The 19096-nt window shown below is 45.8% G+C and overlaps 1 protein-coding gene across 5 annotated transcripts in view; it reads right to left on the reverse strand.

The window, feature by feature from the left end:
* Positions 1-19096, reverse strand: part of LOC115089624 (phospholipase B1, membrane-associated-like) — a 284201-nt gene that overhangs the window by 246645 nt on the left and 18460 nt on the right. For 3 of the 5 annotated variants that reach the window (XM_029597719.1, XM_029597715.1, XM_029597716.1), the window contains exon 2: positions 6877-6997. The exons of 1 other annotated variant lie outside the window; for it this stretch is intronic. The gene's annotated coding sequence lies outside the window, so the exon portion shown is untranslated. The remainder of the gene's footprint in view (positions 1-6876; positions 6998-19096) is intronic. One more of the 5 variants, XM_029597717.1, reaches the window with a different exon arrangement.

The following is a 19096-nucleotide window of genomic DNA, read 5'->3' on the forward strand; positions in this document are numbered from 1 at the left end:
ACCCTATAAAAATTAAAATTGGTACTCGGTTTGAGTTCAGACATAGCCTAATAGGTGGCATATGTCTTTTCAATCGGGTACCGGACAAACTCTATAACAAGGAAGACATTTGCACCCTTTTTCCTGATACTATGTTTATAACTTTATTAGGGTGCTTTCACATTTGAGGCATTTGGTGTTTGCTGAGGGAGTTGGGGGACGAGAGACCCCACAACAGAGGTGCTTCTCTTTGGTTGCAGTGGCTTGCAAGCTATACTTCCTCATTTTTTGGGATAACCCTGTCTGCAGACAGTGGAGTCCTGGTTCATGCAAAGGCTATTCCATTTACTGGACTGCGTGCTTCCTTGGGGGAAGTGCATGTAATCATGGCTGAAGTAGTAATACATAAGCCAGATTGGTGGGCATTCTGTTCCTTGATCACACTGACCCTGCCCTGGTACCCTTCGGATTTCCAGGCCAGTGAAGAAACCCTCGTTCTACAGGGGGTTTGCACTTGCAGCACCCTGGCTTCCTGTCTCTTGGTGGAGGGTTTCTGGATTTCTTCCCTGGGAGATTCGCTCTCACTTTCAGCTGTTTCAAGCAGGCTGAGGGCTCTGTCTCTGTGGATAACTCTTTGCCAATTCCAGTAATGAGTTATTCGTTTAGGGTTGAGATATACAGCTTAGCGACTTGTTCTTACCCCTGCAGCCCAGCAGTCTGCTTCCTTGTATTCTTCATTCCTTCCAACTTCCAATTGGAATGCCAAGGGGAGAGGAAGAAAAGCTAAAGCATTTGTGGTATATCTTAGTGATTACCTGCAGGGAAGATACACCACTTTATCCCTATATTTTTGCCAAGTTCTGGCCAGTACTTTTTCTCTCTTCACTAGGTTGTCCAAAGTGCATTCCTGCTCACCTGAACTATCCTGTAGACAGGATGGATAGCCCTGTCCTTGAAGGGTACAATATGGGTGAGCTTCAGGGCTAACTTAACTCCCTACTCGAGGATTTGGGCTAGCAATCCCAGTCAGGGATTGTCTTTCGTTCTCTGAAACTCCTGATGTTGTCCTGCATGGTCAGCTACGTCTGGAACTTGCTGCATTCAGTGGCCCATGGGTCCGTCTCAAGGACCAACGCTATTATCTCTGCCCACAGTGCCCTCCAGTGACCCAGAACTGGCCTCTTCCTCTCGATGCAGCAGCCGGTTGTGTCATGGCCTGACAGTGCGCCATGCAGCACTTGTGGCAGGACGCCGCTATTTCTGGCCCCGCTGCCCTTAGGGCACTCATGCGCCGACTGCCAACAATTTAAGGGGCAGCAGTGGAAATCTGGCAGAGGCATCTCCTGATGATATCATAGCCTACTTAGTATTTAAGGTCCTCCTGGACATCCCTTCAATGCCTTGGCAATAGGTCGATTCCATTGGAGAAGTGCTTTGCCTCTGCATTCCTGGTTTCTGATCCTTGCTTCCTGGTTCCTGATTCCGCTGTGTGTCTTCCTGTGTTCTGTCCCTAGTTCCTTGGCTGTCTGGTTTGTCTTCTGAATTCTTATCTTCGTGGTCAGTCTTCCCTCATCTGCCTCCAGTGTCTCACTTGGCTCTTGTGGTCCCTTGTACCATCAGATCGGTCTTCTGGCTTGACCTCGGATTGGACCTTGATGCTGGTTAACCTCCACCTGCGCCTGACCACTGCCTGATCTTCATTTATGATTGAAGTCTGCCTGCCCAGAACTCTGCCTGAACCACAACACCGAGTGAACTCCACCTGTTTCTGACTTCATCCTGAACCTGACTCCACTTGCCTGCTACCTGTCTCGACCACTGCTTACCCTGACTCCGCTTTCTCTGTGTTGGCCTGTGACCTCTTCTATGCAAAGGATCTTCACCTCCACATGACCCGTGCCTAAGACCAGCCAGTCTTGGCACCCAAGGGCTCAACCTAAAGGGGATGAGGCTGGTATTGGTGACACTCCAGGTGGGCCTCTGCTTCAGTCAGCTCTGCCTGCCAATGGTGGGGCCCTGCAGGTAGCGCCAACTCCCCCTTGGCCTCAGGGTCCATGACTGCAACAGTACTTTGGCATGTAGAGTCTGTCACAGACCCTGCCATTGTTGCTGATTATTCTTCCAAGAGAGAGGAGGAGGGACTTGCATTTGGCCAAAAAGTAAATTTCTCCAAATGCAAATTGTAGTTCTTACCTAAATGATCATCATGGAGCTGGATAAACAGATGACATTGAATATCAAAGCCTGGATTGACCATCAAAGCTAAAAAGTTAATATGATCTCTATGAGCTTGGATCACACAATACTTCTTGTATTGTTTCTCTAAAGCAGTGGTTCTCAACCTTTTTTCTCTCGGGACACACCTGACAGATGGCTCTCACATGTGTGACACACTGACCCATGATCGTCACGGGGCTAGATGTAAAAGTACAGTTTTCATCCACGGGAACCCCCCTGACCCACAATAATGGATGTAAAGCAGAATTATGACATTCCCCATACAACTCACCCTACAAAAAAGATATTCTGGTTCTGGTGTCATCGCAGTAACAGCAACTCAAACTCCTTCTACTTCCAGGCTCAATAGCCCTACTTATGAAAAGACAGCAGTTTACCACCAATGCATGTCCTCTTGAGAAAACACAACAAATAAGACTGATAAAACGCTTACATGCTGGTAAAATATCTCATCTCAGTAACAGACACAGAACCGACCTAACATACTCCCAGGATCTGTAGTAATGCACATAAACTAATCTGCACACACCTGTATTATGGAATACACTCAAACAGGAGCAACCCTATCTATGAAAAGGCAACACTACAAATATTAAATCAGGCCCTAAAAACTAATACACCTCTTATTAGGAAAACAGAACTAGCAAGCAGCTATAGATCCCCACACAGAAATAATTGTAAAACTATACTAATAAGCAGAATAAATGTTTCAAAACAGCTATGAACAGAATAACATCCAACAATTAAAACCTCATAAAAACTATTAAAAATTATCCAAACACCAATAAAATATTTCAAAAAAAGCAGACACATCACATAATATTAAATAATTAAAATGGCAGTCAATCAAGAAAAATAAACTTAAAAAGCCACCTTTACTTACCCCCTCCAGCAGCTCTCCTACTCCTCTTCCATGCAGGCTGTAGCACACAGCAGAAGCAGCAGTAGAGGCTAAGCTCTATGCTTATGGTCCTCTTCCTTAGTCCCATGTCTCTCACACACACACCATACCAGTCATGCCCCCATGACCGTTTCTGTCTCTCACACACCAATCATCTCCCAGTCTTTGACACACACACCAGTCACCTTCCTGAACAGTTTCTCTCATGCCATACACACACACAGGCTTGCCACTCCCGTGTTCTACTTACATATACGGGCTTCTCACTCTCATAATCACTTTCTCTGTCTCACACACACACACACACACACTCATCAGTCTCTCACTCCCATGCTTGTTCTCTCCATATGCATAGGCTTCTCATTCCCATAATCACTTTCTTTCTCTCACAGACACACACAAACACACACCAGTCACCTGATCTCTCTCATGCATACACACACACGGGCTTCCCACTCCCATGTTCTCTTTCAGATATACAGGCTTCTCACTCCCATGCTGTGTCTCACACACAGCCAGGTTTCTCACTCCCATGCTCACTCTTCACATGCACAGGTTTCTCATTCCCATAATCACTTTCTCTCTCTCTCTCTCACACACACACACACACACAAACACACACCAGTCACCTGATCTTTCTCATGCATACACACACATACAGGCTTCCCACTCCCATGTTCTCTTTCAGATATACAGGCTTCTCACTCCCATGCTCACTCTTCACATGCACAGGCTTCTCATTCCCATAATCACTTTCTTTCTCTCTCTCCTCACACACAAACACACAAAAGTCACCTGATCTCTCTCATGCATACACACACAGGCTTCCCATTTCCATGTTCTTTCTTATATATACAGGCTTCTCCCTCCCATGCTGTCTCACACACACCCAGGTTTCTCACTCCCATGCTCACTCTCGTCACATGCACAGGCTTCTCATTCCCATAATCACTTTCTCTCTGTTACACACACATACACACACACCAGTCTCTCTGTCATTTCCATGCTCGCTCTCCACTGCACAGGCTTCTCATTCCCTGAATCACATTCTCTCACATTCACCCACACCAGTCTCTTTCTCTCACACACACAGTCACCTTACCAACCAGTCTCTCTCTCATGCATGCATACTCACAGGCTTCCCACTCCCATGCTCTCTCTCACATAATCAGGCTTCTCACTCCCATGCTTTTTCACACACACCCCCACAACACCAGGCTTCTTACTCCCATGCTTTCTCACATACCCACATTTCTCACTTCCATGCTTTTTTTCTCACACACACACACACACACACATCAGTCACATCCCTGACTGTCTCACACGCTCACATACACATCAGTCATCTCCTCGAGCAGTCACTTTCATTGTCTCTCACATATATACACACATCAGCTCTCTGACCAGTTTCTCTCAATCACACACAGGCTGGCTGGCTGCTTCTCTCTCTTTCTCTCATTCACTTCCTTCCCCCCCCCCCCCCCCGAGCACGAATGGTAGCTGCAGCAGCCTCCTCCTCCAGCCCCCGCAGGCCAAGAAAGAAGAATCCCATCGGCTGCGGGAGGCTCATGCTGCTGTCTCCTTTCTCGATTACCGGCTGCTTCAATTGCTCGGGGGCTGATGCTGCAGCTGCCGCTGCTACTTTATCACGCGGCACGGTCTTTCTCCTTCCCGCGCACTGCATATCACTTCCTGTTCCGGGTCACGGGGGTGGGGGGGGGGGCGCGGGAAGAAAAAAAGACCAGCCACGGGTGCCACAGCTTCTTCTAGCGCCACTGCCGTTCCCACTGGGTTTGAACGTGCTGATAGCCCGGCGGCAACGGCAGCAGGGAAGGAAGAGCAGCAGGAGAGACCGGGAGCACGCGACACACCAGCCGGTGCTTGGCAACACACTAGTGTGTCGCGACACACCGGTTGAGAAGCGCTGCTCTAAAGGAATGAAAGAGCACACAAATTTAATGCACCAATATCATCTCAGAGCAAGGCCTGGCTTGAGTCCCAAGTGTCACAATAGTAAAAAATCAAGAGGTCCATATGCAAAAGCAGAAGTTAACCAGCTAAATGAAGACTGAGCACTTGTCCAGCTAAATTTTAGCTGGCTAATAAGTTATCTGGCTAAGTAGTTATCTGGCTAAGTTAGGAGTGTTCCAGGGGTGAAACTGGGAGGAATTGTTAGCTGGCTAGGTTATCTGACTAACTTCAATATTCAAAGTAAGCCAGCTAAGTCTGGTCGAGCCAAAGAGCTGTAATAAGGTTAGCCAGCTAAGTTTAAGATAGCCGACTATATTTAATAGTGCGGCTTTACTCCGAAACCTCCACTATTCTCACAAACTCCAACCTCTGCTATAGACTGGTTCCAAAGGTAAAAGATCAAGGACCCAGGCCTTCAAGATACCGGGGGTTTCTCTTCTATCAGGTAACTGGTTCAAAATCCCCAAAACTTCCAAAAGTGGCTGCACTATTGACTATACCTCCAAAGTTAGCTGGACAGTGACTGCATTTGGCCTTCCCATTTTTCATCCAACAAGAAACTAACATCAAGGCTTGGAGCATGTTTGCAAAATGGCATTAGGACAAAAGCAGCAGTAACAGAAAATGTGAAGCTTTGCACTTTTCTTTTGGATTCTCAGAAACTTTGAGGATTTCTCTGAAAATCCATATACACAGATGGTTTCAGTAAGTTTCACTTTTTTTTGGGGGGGGGGGGGGGGGTTGCCATGTACCATGAAAGTTTTACAAATTTTTTTTTTCACTATTTTTGACATTCTTTCTGGTTTTTCTCTAGTAACCTTGTGTAGTAGCTTTCTTTCGCTAACAGGAGTATCAAGTTTTGAATGGTATCATCAACTTTCTTTAGAGGAGAGATGGCCACCTCCAGTCCTGGAGAGTCACAATCAGGCCAGGTTTTCAGGATATTCACAATCAATATTTATTATTATTATTATTATTATAACAATTTATATTCCTCCGATCCACCTTTCTCAGCAGATTATAAAATAGCATACATGATATCAAAACGCATTTAATTGACAACATAAAACTACTTGCTTACTTAACACTCTAAATACATCCTGCATTATGCCGATAATAAGGAACCCAGTTAATATGATTGAGATACTGTAGATTTGCATACAATGGAAGCAGCACTGAAAACCTGATTTGTTTGTAGGTCTCAAGGACTGGAGTTGGCCACCCTGCTTTAGTGATAGCCATGGGCAAGCACCAGAGCCTATACCCCACACAGAGAGTTATGGTAAGCGTTCCATTTTCAAAATTAACTTTTTTGCTATTCATTCAAAATATTATCATGAAGCAAATAAAGGAAACTATGAAAAGCTTTTATGAGGTTTCCTCCAACATAGCACTTTGTCATCCCTTGGATATTTCCCTTATGTGCCTCTGCTTACCATACAGGGCTGGTGCAAGGGTATTTATTATGTACTACTGGCAAACCATATAGCCTTGCACACTCCCTTTTCCTGGTCACAACCTCTCCACACACATAATTAAAAATTATGCATTTATAAGAAGAGATTTTACATAAAATAGGACATTCAAAGTACAGTCTTATGAGGTAAATAGAAATAGATCACAAAAAGACATTGTTTTGCAATTTTAAAAACCTTTTGTTACTGTTTTGTACATAAAATATTCTTCCAGTAATAAGAGGATCATACATGTAAGATGGTGGAGGCTTCACATTGGCTAAAGCCTACAACATGGTGTATGAGATGATTAATAATAATTTTGGTACCTACCATATGTGTGTCTCATCAGCAGAACACAAGTGAACGACTGCAGTACAACAATGAGTTGCATGGCACGTAGTGGTCAGAGATGTTCTGGATCCCAAAATCTGTTTTCTGAAACTGATGTGATCTGAATGAGCAATTAATATGTGAAGGTGTAACGGGAACTTGTCCCAATCATTGGCTGCATGCCTCCATACAATAATCTAAAAAATGGGCTGTAAATATTTCAACAAACTGAACCATTCATCGGGCTCTCTCAGCCGTAAGAGAAAGTTCATCTTCTGTACAATAATTGTCCCTCGGCCTGCATGTGGAATTCATTGGTAATGTCTCTTCAAGGACAGCACTCCAGCCTTCTGCCTTGAACTTACATTTTGAGATTCAGTAAGATGTGTAAAGGCATTCAAACAAAACTGGAGAATCACAAATGCTCTGTTCTGAAGACACATTTCAGTATAAATGACCACAAATCAGCTAGTGTATACTATAAAGTATCTGTCAGTATACAGTGATATTAGTGCAGAGAATTCACACAATATTGTCATATTGTTATAAACGTGGCTGTCTCTGCTGTCAAAGGATTGTCCATACCAGAAGTTCTCAACTCCAGTATTGGAAAGGGCCACCAACAGATCTGCTGTGTTCAGAGACACCAAAATATGAAAATGAACCCAGTTCTTGGAAAAGCATATGCTGCAAATATATCTAATGAATATTCTTTATGGAGATCCTGAAAACCAGGCCTGGTTGGAAGCGCTCAAGGCCTGGAATTGAGAATCCCTGGTCTATAGTGCATTGAACTGCTGTCTTGTGGTTGTATGGTGCTATTACATGGAGTTCTATTACGTACTTTTCACGGTAAATACCTTTCGCAGTGAACCTTGCCATCGCTATGCTAGTGTTTTGTTAAACTATGCTCCTGCACATCTGGCTATACATTAACCCAAGGCTTCCTAAACTTGACCTGGTACCCCCACAGCCTATTTGAGTTTCATGACATTTACAATAGAGCACATGAGATATGTTTGCATTTACCGGGCCTCCAATATATGTAGATTTATCTGAGGCATATTCATTGTGGATATCCTGAAAACCTAGCTGGCTCTTGTGAGGTCCTGCTCTAACCTTCTTCTGGGCTCGAGCATGGGCTCCATTTTAGGGTCCAGCATAGATTATTATGATGGGATGGGTGTCAGCAGTAGGCTCAACGTCCTTGAAATTCTGTTTGCAAGAAATACAACTTCAAGCTTCTTCATACTAACCAGCTTAATATGACCGGTTACCCTGAAGCCCAGATTTATAAGAGGGCCCTGAGAATCTTTGCTCAAAATCACCCCCAATAAAGAAACCTATTTCTTTATTAACCTGCCTCTCCCAATTCCCTGTAATACAATGATTTATGAGGCATACAAAGTTCAAAAACCTCTAATTACTAAAAGAAGGGGTGAGTGTGTGTGTTTATGCATGTGTAGATTGTTCAACTAATTGACTTTAACCTCAAATTCAGACTGGCATAGTAACATTATATTAAAAACTTAGCTATCTAGGAGGTAACACTAAGATGAGCACTTTATAAGTTAACTAGAGAAACAAACTTTAGAACACAGAAACACAAGATGGCAGAGAACGATCTCAGGGATATCTGACACACCTTTACGCACTTCCTGGCCTCCCGCGGCTCTTCCCTCCCTCTCCTCCATCCCAGCGAGATGCATACAATTTTTCGATGAACACTGCTGCCGTTCTTGCCCGGGCTTTCAGCACATTCAAGCCTGGAGGGGAACGGCAGCAGTGTTCATGGCAGGCAGCAGTAGCAACACGGCCCTTTCTTCTTCCCTCCCCTGCAGCCCAGAAGAGGAAGTGATGTTCAGTGGCCACGTGGGAAAAGGAATGGGCCATGTTGCTGCCGCCGCTGCAGAGATAAAGTGTCCCAAGGCTCCCTCCACCTCCTGCGATCGCAGGAGCACTTCTGTCTCCTTTCTGAGGCAGTCCTTCACCGCTGCAGACCCAGGGCAGCTAATCACCAGATTTCCCCAACAGCCGCAAGGCAGGAAATGCCCGTGGCCACATTCTCAGCTGACTGCCCCTCTGCTCTGCAACGCAATGATCGCAGAACAGGAAAACAGCTGAGTGCAGGCTATTTACCACTGTGGGATGGGGGAGTCACTTCTGCTGCAGCTCCTAGCCTGTCACGACTCTGCTTTAATAGCAGCACACTGGCTGCCCTTCTTAGTCACCCAGTGCAGATCCAAGATGCCTCTTGCTATAGCTGCCATGTGTGCTGGGGTGGAGTGAGTGAGACAGAGAGAGTGAGCTAGCATGTGTGTAAGTGTGTGACAAAATGTGTGTGATTGAGACTATGTGTGTAAGTAAAAGAGAACGGGCATGTGTGAGAGAGTGAGACTGATTAGGGAGGTGACTTTTGTGTATGACAGAATAAGAGACTGGTCAGGGAGGTGACTGGTGTTTGTGAGAGAAAGAGGAGGTGACTGGTGTTTGTGAGAGAAAGAGACTGGTCAGGGAAGTGACTGGTACGTGTGCACGAGAGAGAGAGAGACACTGGTCGGAGAGATGACTCGTATGTGTGAAAGATAGAGAGACTAGTTGGGGAGATGACTGGTGTGTGAGAGACAGAAATTGTGTGTGGGTGAGACAGGCTAGTTGTGAGCCCTAAGGAAGAGGACTGTGAGGACAGAGCTTCAGCAGCCATTGCTTCTTCTGGTGTGTGATATTGGCCTGCAAGGGAAAGGAGTAGGAGAGTTGCTGGAGAGGGTAAGTAAAGGTGGCTCTTTAAGTTTATCTTTCTTGATTGACTGGCATTTTACTTATTGGGTATTATGTGATTTATCTGCTGATTGAAATATTTTATTGGGGTTTGGAGAATTTATAATCATTTTGTAAGTTTTTAATGATTGCAAGTTATTCTGTTTATCAGTTGTTTTGAAACATTTCTTATATTTATTATTCTAGTTTCTTGAGGAATGTATAAATAGAAATCTGGAGTCAAAAATTGAACTGGAAGCAGGAAGAAGCCAGAGTGTATGCAGTGGAACAATGGAAAAACAAAAACTTTAACTTGTATTTGGTAAGGATTTGATTATATTCTGCGTGTGTGACCCAGGTAAGGTTATTCTGCAAGCTTTTAGTTTCTGTGTGGGAATCTATAGCAGCTTGTCTTGTTCTATTTTCCTAATAGGAGGTGTACTGGTGTTTAGGGCCTGGTTTAATATTTTATAGTATTGCTATTTCATAAGTAGGGTTGTTACTGTTTGCATGCATTCCATAATGCAGGTATAACTTTTTGTGCATTATTGCAGATCCTGGGACTATGTTAGATGCTATATTTGTTTCCATTTCTCCAGGTTTGCACTGCATGCAGAGTGACTGTTTTGACTTTCCATTCCAGTTTCTGTCTCCATATTTTAATTTGTGGCCTTTCTGTACTTGGTGAAGGTTTATTCTATATGTGTGACCAAGGTATAAATCTTATTTGTTGTGTTTTCTCAATAGGACATGCATTAGTGGTAAATTACTGTCTTTTTATAAGGAGGGCTATTGTACCTAGTAGGAGAGAGAGTTTATATTGCTGCTAATGAGATGACACCAGAAACATCTTTTTTCTATGGTGGATTGTACGGGGATTGTCCTAGTTCTGCTCTGCACCCATTGTTGGGGGGGTCAGGGCAGTTCCTGTAGATGCACAGCATATGTTTACATTTAGCCCTGTGACAGTCATTTGTTCAGTGTGTCACGCATGTGAGAACCATGTGTCAGGTGAGTTCTGATAGAAAAAAGGTTGAGAAGCACTGAGCTAAAGCAGTTTGGATAAGTTCTTGGAGGAGAAGTCCATTAACGGCTATTAATCAAGTTTACTTAGGGAATAGCCACTGCTATTAATTGCATCAGTAGCACGGGATCTTCTTAGTGTTTGGATAATTGCCAGGTTCTTGTGGCCTGGTTTGGCCTCTGTTGGAAACAGGATGTTGGACTTGATGCACCCTTGGTCTGACCCAGCAGGGCAATTTCTTATGTTCTTACAGATTCGGAAATCAGGGCAAGCTGGAATGACCATCCCCCTTGTGAGGAAATAAACGCATCTCTCTCCTGAGAGCTTTGGAGGCAGTGCATTTGAGTTGTGGAAGTAGTTGGAAGTGGTAGAAGTTTTTCCTTCATTGGATTTTGGGCCTCTTGGAGGGCTCAGGCAAACCCTGCCTGGTGTCTCTGAGAAAGGTAAAAAAGCTGCCCTTCCAGTCCACTTACTGGATGACTGGGCTTGATGCGAGGGTTGTTTTGGGACTTTTGCTGATTTTTCTTTGGAAGAAGCCTTGTGAGACCCCCTTGGTGTTGCCTGGAGAGGGGTCACAGGAAACCTTTCCTTGGGGGGGGGGGCAAGACTGGGAAGATCTGCCCATCTGCACCCTCCTGGAAGAGAGAGGAATGGTGGTGACCCACTGCAAGGAGCTTCTAGTGTTTTGGACTCTGTTTTGAGAAAAAGACTTTTTGGTTAGGAGATCTAGGAGGGAGAGTTGTGCTGCCCCACCCCCTTGTCCTGGAGGAGGAACATCTGAGAGCTGTGTGTTCCTGTGGGGATTCCTCCCTTCTAGGGATTTTGCAAAATGAGAGAGACATTTGGAAAACTGTGAATAAGACCAATATTGAATTACATCAGAGGACCCCTATTTGGAGTCTTCACCCTGAGGAGAGAGGAAATTGGGACTTTCGGTGCAGAGTTTGTGTTACCAGTTTTTACATACTTGGGTGGGGTTTTTTCCTGCCCAAACAAGGATTCCCGGACCCATTTGGGAACTCAATTATCTATGCCCTGGAGGGTGAGTGTTTTCCCTTGCCCTGGTACTAAGAGATAGTGAAAGGTCTGTAAACAGTAAAGATTATCTGTGGTGCTGACAACTGGTTGAACTGTGCCAATTACTTATCTTATTCACTTTAGGGTGAATTTTAAAAGTCCGGTGCGCTCCAAAACTGGGAGATTTGCAAATATGTGGGGCCGGTACTTGGCGAGCGGATTTTAAAAAGGCCCCCGCGTACGCGTGTATTTCCCGCCACGCACACAAATAAAAAGTTCTGAAAAGGGGCGGAGCGTGGGCAGGGTGTGGGCGGGGCATGGGTGTTCCTGGGTTTCAGCTTCAAATTTGCATGTAAATACTTACACGTAGAGGCACGCGCCGGGATCCCCTGCCGCGTAACTTTACTTCTGCTATGGAGGACGTGTTAATTATGAAATAAAGATAGACAGATAAATCGGCTGGGTTTTAAAGGTAGGAGCTAACAGGGGAAATGGAAGGCTAGTAAACTAAGGGGGTTTGGAAATCCTATCCCTTACCTGGGCGAACTGGGAAAACTAGTAATGACGTCAGCACGCGTGTCTTTTAAAATCCCTCACTTCCGCATACGTAGGCACGCATCCACTTAGAACTGCGCACAATCAGGCTATTTTATAATACGGCACATACGTACGTATGCTATAAAATGGCCGTGTCCCTAGACGTGGGCTGACAAACCCGCGCTTGTTTAAAAGTTACCGTCCCTCAGTAAAGTTTACTTTTGGGACACCCAAATCTGGGCCTCCTGCGTGTTACTGGCACCTATAGCATTCATAGAGTTAAAAGATATATATATACAGCCCTCTCCAGGGAAACAAGTCAGAGTACCAGCCCTGCCACTCGGGACAGTGAAGGAGGAATTCCTTTGCCTCACCAGCAACGAACCCCAGGCCCTGGGGAAAGAGACAATGGAAAAGGAGCCAGCCCCAGTGTTAGGTCAGCGCCTGGAGATGGGGTGGCATTACCCGTACACTCCCATAACTAGCAGAGCCTTCCTGCTTAACCCAGGCTTCCCTGAATTCTAATTTTACTTTTCTTCTCTGTCACCCCCACTGTGAGACAGTTCTTCAAATTCATCACCCTTTTTCTGAGAAGGAACATTTCCTTAGGTTACTCCTGAGTCTATTGTCATCCCGTTTCCTCTTTTTTAAGAATTTCTTTTCCACTAAATAATGCTTGTCTTTTTATATGATTTATAACTCTAAGGTCTGCAAATGTTTCCATTCCATTTCCCCTCTCCCACTGAAGGATAGATATTATTTGATTCTGAAATCTTGTACAGACACAGAGCTCCTATTTATTCTCATTGGAACATAAGAAGTGCCGTGTTGGGTCAGAACAAATTCCATAGAGTACAACATCCTGGCTCCAACAGAGGCCAATCTAGCTTGCAAGTACCCGGCAGATCCCCAGCAGTTGATCTATTTCTTGTTTCTCATTCCCAGGGATAAGTGCTGGCTTTTCCAAGTCCACCTGCCTAATAACTGTTTATGGACTTTTCCTTCAGGAACTTGTCAAGCCAACTAACATAGTGGGGTTCAACACCCCAGACCCCGTCCTCCAGCAACAGATTCCACAGCTGGATTGTGCACAGACTGGAAAATACTTCCTATGATTTGTTTTAAATCTGCCAATTGCTAGCTTCATGGAGTGTCCCCAGAGTCCTAGTGTTATTTGAAAAGGTAAACAGCCATTCCCTATTTACCCGTTGCATCCCACTCATGATTTTATAAATCTCAATCATGTTGCCTCTCAGTCATCTCTTTTCCAAGTTAAAGAGCCCTAATCTGTTTAGCCTCTCTCCATACTCCATAGCTTTTCTATCCCCTATATCATTTTGTTGCCCTTCTCTGTATCTTTTCTACGTCCGCTATGTCTTTTTTGAGATGGGGCCACCAGACCTGAATACAATGCTGAAAGTGCAGAGGCATTATGATATGATATGATACAAGATATTCTCAGGTTTGCTCTCTATTCTTTTCCAAACAACTTCTAACATTCTGTTTGACGTTTTAGCAAGTAGCTCATAAAACAAAGGTCGGGGAGGGGGGTGGTTTAGATAGGGCTGGGTGGTGGGTTAAGTAGGGGAAGGTGGGAGGGGTGGAAGGAAAGTTCCCTCCGAGGCCGCTCCGATTTCAGAGTGGGCTCAGAGGGAACAGGGAAAGCCATTGGGGATCCCCTAGGGCTCGGCGCACGCAAGGTGCACAAGTGTGCACCCCCTTGTGCGCGCCAACCCCGGATTTTATAACATGCGCGCGGCTGCTCGCGCATATTGTAAAATCAGTAGAGGTGTGAATCGTGTGATCGATCGTCTTAACGATCGATTATGGCTGGGGGGGGAGGGAAATCTTATCGTCGGGTTTTTTTGTTTTAAAAAATCGTTAAAAATCGTAAATCGGGGGAGGGCGGGAAAACCGGCACAACAAAAAAACCCCTAAAACCCACCCCGAACCTTTAAAAGAAATCCCCCACCCTCCCGAACCCCCTCAAAATGTTTTAAATTACCTGGGGTCCATTGGGGGTTCCCGACGCAATCTCCCTCTCTCTCTCTGGCCACAGCTGCGTTGAGAAATGGCGCCGGCGCTACCTTTGCCCTCACTATGTCATATGGGCGACGGTATGACATAGTGAGGGCAAAGGTAGCGCCGGCGCCATTTTGAAGATTGGCAATACGGCCAACGTGCAGGAGGTCGCTCCCGGACCCCCGCTGGACTTTTGGCAAGTCTTGTGGGGGTCAGGAGGCCCCCCCCCAAGCTGGCCAAATGTCCCTGGGGGTCCAGCGGGGGTCCGGGGGCGATCTCCAGCAGGCGTGACGTCGGGAGCCAGGAAACAAAATGGCGCCGGCGCTACCTTTGCCTTGTCACATGATAAGGGCAAAGGGCCACCGGCGCCATTTCTCAACGCAGCTGTGGCCAGAGAGAGAGAGAGGGAGATCGCGTCGGGACCCCCCCACTGGACCCCAGGTAATTTAAAACATTTGGGGGGGGGGTTCGGGAGGGTGGGGGATTTCTTTTAAAGGTTCGGGGTGGGTTTTAGGGTTTTTTTGGTGTGCCGGTTTTCCCGCACCCTATTTAACGATACAATACAAATGCCCCTGACGATAAATCGGGGGCATTTGTTTTGTATCTGCACTCTAACGATTTTGGACGATTTTAAAATTATCTGACGATAATTTTAATCGTTCAAAAACGATTCACATCCCTAAAAATCAGACGTAGATTTGTGCACGCCGGGTTGCGCACACATATCTACGCCCACGTGTACCTTTTAAAAAGATTTCAGGGCATTGTCCACAAAGACTCCAAGGTCACGTAATAATAAGTTCCACTAAATAGTTTAGTATTTATTTGAGAAACAAAACACCTATGCAAAACAATAATCCCTACTCTCTTCAGAAGCTGCAGCAGAGGCATAGGGCAGATCAGACGTGAAACCTGAAAGCAGCAAAGAGTAAGTGAGAGACAGAGAAGCAAGGCGTGTCTTGTGACATTAGTTCAACTCCCTTGTGCAACCTCAAACAGTAAGTGCTAAACAGAGAAAGAGGGAAATATTTTAACATGATCTTATTTTACATAGCTGTGCATTAGTTCAATACACACAAACGTATATAAGAACCTTCCCCTCTCTTTTACGAGTTGATGTTCCCAACAGTCCCCTTCTCAGCACTCAGCAATTCTGCGCATTTGCTATCTATTATCACTCTAATCCTAATTAGTCATGCATGGCCAGAAAATGATCCCTAGACAGAGGGGTAGTTAATATATCTGCCACCATGTTCTCTGTGGGGCAGTATTTTTGCTTGACCACAGTCCCTTTTCACACAGATCCCTCGCACAGTCTATTTTCATATCCACATGTTTCATGTTTGGCCTAATTTGTTTTGTTTCTGCCATCTCGATACATCCTTGGTTGTCTTCAAAAAGCTGTATTGGGGTCAGTTGGTCGATCCCAAAGTCCGAGAATAAGTTGTACAGCCATGCAAGTTCTCCGACAGCTTACTGGGCAGCACAGTACTCTCTCTCTATGGAAGAGAAAGCTACAACTGTCTGCTTCATATTCAATCACATGATAGCTGCAGCTTTATGAAAGAAAACACATCCTATTGTTGATTTTCTATGTATGCTGTCTACTTCCCAATCTGCATCCACATACCCCGACAGGTCTGAATTCTGGGTGCTGGTAACTTCAGTTTTAAAGTTCATTGTCTCTTTCAGGTATCTTCCCAGCCTTTTTACTGCTGTCCAGGCCTCCTGAGTTGGATTTGTCACCCTTCTGCTAAGTAAACTCACAGCATTGGCTATGTTGGGTCTGGATACTGTTGACATATAGAGAAGTTTCCCAAGTGCTGTCCTGTAATGATTATTATTGGTAAGTCTTTTTTGATATCTACCTCCTTTTTGATAGTCTGTTTCCATGAGAATGTTAGTTTGGTTGGCTTCAGATAGACCTAGAAAATCTACAATATCTTTCATCTTTTGTCTTTGGTTCAACAGGTAACATCCATCTTTATCGTTTTGTATCTCAGTCCCTTAGATAGTAACATATTTCCTAGCAATTTTACTTCCACTTCTATATTTAAAAAGTTTTTGATCTCTGAATTGTTGTCATTCATTTCATAGCATACAATCAGGTCATCTACATGATACAAAATGTGCGTCCATCATGGATGCATGGAATGGCTGCCCTATGAGGAAAGGCTAAGGAAGTTAGGGTTATTCAATTTGGAGAAGAGACGACTGAGGGGGGATATGATAGAGGTCTAGAAAATCATGAAAGGACTTGAACAAGTTAATATAAATCGGTTATTTACTCTCCCAGATAATAGAAGGACCAGGGGGCACTCCAGGAAGTTAGCAAGTAGCTCATTTAAAACAAATCAAAGAAAATTCTTTTTCACTCAGGGGCGGATTTTAAAAGGGTTACACGCGTATATTATGCAAGTAACCGCGAAAATCCGCTCCTGCGCGCGCCGAGCCTATTTTGCATAGGCCCGGCAACGCACGCAAGCCCCAGGACGCGTGTACGTCCCAGGGCTTGAAAAATGGGGCGGTGAGTGGGCAGGGCGGGGCAGTCCGGGGGAGGGACCGAGGCCTCCGGCACAGCGGCCATGCCGGGGAATTGCGCACCGGCACTTGGCCAGCACATGCAACTATGCCTGCCCAGAGGCAGGCGCAACTTATTGAAGAAAAGTCGGGGGGGGGGGGGGGTTAGATAGGGCTGGGTGGTGGGTTAGGTAGGGGAAGGGAGGAGAAGGTGGGGGGCAGAAGGAAAGTTCCCTCCGAGGCCACTCCGATTTCAGAGTGGCCTCAGAGGGATCGGGGAAAGCCATCAGGGTTCCCCTAGGGCTTGGTGTGCGCAAGGTGCATAAGTGTGCACTCCCTTGTGCGGGCCGACCCCGGATTTTATAGCATGCGCGCGGCTGCTCGCGCATATTGTAAAATCGGACGTAGATTTGTGCACGCCAGGTTGCACACACAAATCTACGCCCGCGTGTACTTTTTAAAATCCGGCCCTCAGTGCATAGTTAAACTCTGAAATTCATTGCCAGAGGATGTGGTTATGGCAGTTGGTTTAACTGGGTTTAAAAAAGGTTTGGATAAGTTCCTAGAGGCAAAATTCATAAATTGCTATTAATTAATAAGCAATGGTAGCTTGAGATTTATTTAATGTTTGGGTACTTGCCAGGTACTTATGACTTGGATTGGCCAATGTTGGAACAGGATACTGGGCCTGATGGAACTTTGGTCTGACCCAGTATGACATATCTTATGTTCTTATGTTCCATTTTTGTGTCCAAAGTAAAGATAGAGGTCAGCTTCATCTTGCTTGTAGCCCATGCTTCTCAGCTCTAAAACCCCACCTTTTTGAGGTTGCTTTTAAATCTCGTTTGAATGTCCGCCTTCAGGCCCATTAACTAATTTTAACCATTGTTTTATTATCCAAGCAGCTAAACTTTCCCTCCAATCAGTCCTCAAGACAAAGATTCTGTAAGTCTGAAATTATTTATTGTACAGGTAAATTCTACTTACAATTGTTGCATTTCAAATGCGAACCCCAGGCAAGTATCTTTGGTAACTGGAGATGAAGTAGGAGAAGGGAGAATGGAGTTTCTTATGTTGCAAGAGTGGGAAGGTAAGAGGAATCTGAGGCTGATTTAGTCCTTAGAAGGAGGCGATAAAGGGAAGGTAAAATCCGATCCGTTTCAGTGGGTATCACAGAGCGCTGCTACTCTGAGGCAAGCATGGAGCAAAACTGAACTCTCGTCGAGAGCTGCTAAAGGAAACGCCTCCACAAGCTGGAGGCAGGGGGCAGAGTCCAATGGCAGCGAGCCTAAGAACTATGTGACACAGGGGGAGCATGAAGGGCAGTCCTTGGAACCTATAAGGCACCCAGGAAAACTTAAGTTAGATTGAGTGGGATTCAAGCTCTCCCGATGGTGAGAGAAAGTGGAGGCGGGGGAGCTTCTCTTAAAGGCAAAGGCTTGCAGACTTATCATAGGTTACAAACAGTAGAGATGTGAATCGTGTCCTCGATCGTCTTAACGATCGATTTTGGCTGGGAGGGGGAGGGAATCGTATCGTTGCCGTTTGGGTGTTTAGAATATCGTGAAAATCGTTAAAATCGTGAACCGGCACACTAAAACCCCCTAAAACCCACCCCCGACCCTTTAAATTAAATCCCCCACCCCCAAATGCCTTAAATTACCCTGGGATCCAGCGGCGGTCCATAGCTAAATCGGGGGAAGGGGGAGGGCAGGAAAACCGGCACACTAAATCCCCCTAAAACCCACCCCCGACCCTTTAAATTAAATCCCCCCCCAAATGCCTTAAAGTACCCTGGGGTCCAGCGGCGGTCCGAAACGGGCTCCTGCTGTTGAAGCGTGTTGTCTTCAGCCGGCGCCATTTTGCAAAATGGCCGCCGCAAAATGGCGGCGGCCATAGACCAACACGATTCAACTGCAGGAGGTCGCTTCCGGACCCCCGCTGGACTTTTGGCAAGTCTTGTGGGGGTCAGGAGGCCCCCCCAAGCTGGCCAAAAGTCTCTGGGGGTCCAGCGGGCGTCCGGGAGCGATCTCCTGCCGCGAATCGTTTTCCGTACGGATAATGGCACCGGCAGGAGATCGACTGCAGGAGGTCATTCAGCGAGGGTTCCGGACCTCCGCTGAACAACCTCCTGCAGTCGATCTCCTGCCGGCGCCATTTTCCGTACGGAAAACGATTCGCGGCAGGAGATCGCTCCCGGACGCCCGCTGGACCCCCAGAGACTTTTGGCCAGCTTGGGGGGGCCTCCTGACCCCCACAAGACTTGCCAAAAGTCCAGCGGGGGTCCGGAAGCGACCTCCTGCGGTTGAATCGTGTTGGTCTATGGCCGCCGCCATTTTGCGG

Source organism: Rhinatrema bivittatum, chromosome 4, assembly GCF_901001135.1.
Source record: "Rhinatrema bivittatum chromosome 4, aRhiBiv1.1, whole genome shotgun sequence".
In the NCBI taxonomy this organism is placed as follows: domain Eukaryota; kingdom Metazoa; phylum Chordata; class Amphibia; order Gymnophiona; family Rhinatrematidae; genus Rhinatrema; species Rhinatrema bivittatum.